Source organism: Myotis brandtii, unplaced genomic scaffold (assembly GCF_000412655.1).
Source record: "Myotis brandtii unplaced genomic scaffold, ASM41265v1 scaffold1236, whole genome shotgun sequence".
Lineage (NCBI taxonomy): Eukaryota > Metazoa > Chordata > Mammalia > Chiroptera > Vespertilionidae > Myotis > Myotis brandtii.
This window is the reverse complement of record NW_005354316.1, coordinates 712,036-712,909: the sequence shown is the minus strand read 5'-3', so window position 1 is coordinate 712,909 and position 874 is coordinate 712,036.

Here is an 874-nt window from a genome sequence, read left to right as displayed (position 1 = left end):
GGGGGTGTTACCGCCTCCAAAGGACCCACCAGACAGGACGCCAGAGCCCAGCCTCCCGCCGCCTGGGCTCCCTCCCCGCCTCCTCAAATGTCAGGAGGGTTAGTTGGTTGTTTGCTTTAACGGTTCCAGTCACAGAATAGAGAATGGGAGTGGGGGCTGGCCTGCAGGCGGCGGGCAAGCACTCGGGCCTGGTTGAGTGGTCCCCTGGTGCCTGGGGGTGGGGGGCAGGAGCCTAGGGGATGGGCAATGTCGGGGGAAGTCCGGGATAGCAGGAGCGGGCAGCCCAGCGCGGTCAGCAGGAGGCTGCACATGGGGCGGGCCTGGGTCGGGCGTCCGGTCTGTTCGGATGCTCGCAAGGAACGTGTCTGGGCCTGAGATCACTGGCCAGGTGGGCACCGGGAGCTGTGGGTGGGAGGTGAGGAGAGAAGGGAACCCCCACCCCGCAGTCTCCTGTGCCCTCCTGGGATGGGGAGCTCACTGCAGAGAGGGGGTGCAGGAAAGGGCCCTCCTGGCTGGAGGCCAACCCGAGGAACCAGGTCCCCCTCCCCCACCCCAAGTCCCGTCCCCCCTGCGCAGTGTGGCCCGGGCAGCAGGAAGGCCTGGCTGTGGGGCCGGCCCCGGAACGGCTGTGAGCGGAGCCAACCAGGGTCAAGGGCATGGCGGTGGCAGGGCAGGGCAGGGCCGGGGGACCCTTCTCTGGAAAGCCAGGTGGTGTGGGGGTGACCCTGACCCTGACGGGGCGGGGGACCCCGACTCTCCCAGACCCATGCAGGTGAGGACGCCAGCCCAGCCGAGAGACAACAGTTTATTGTAGACTCGGCCTCCACTCAGGCCCAGCATTCCAGCGGCCGGTTGGGCAGGGAAGGGCACGTCA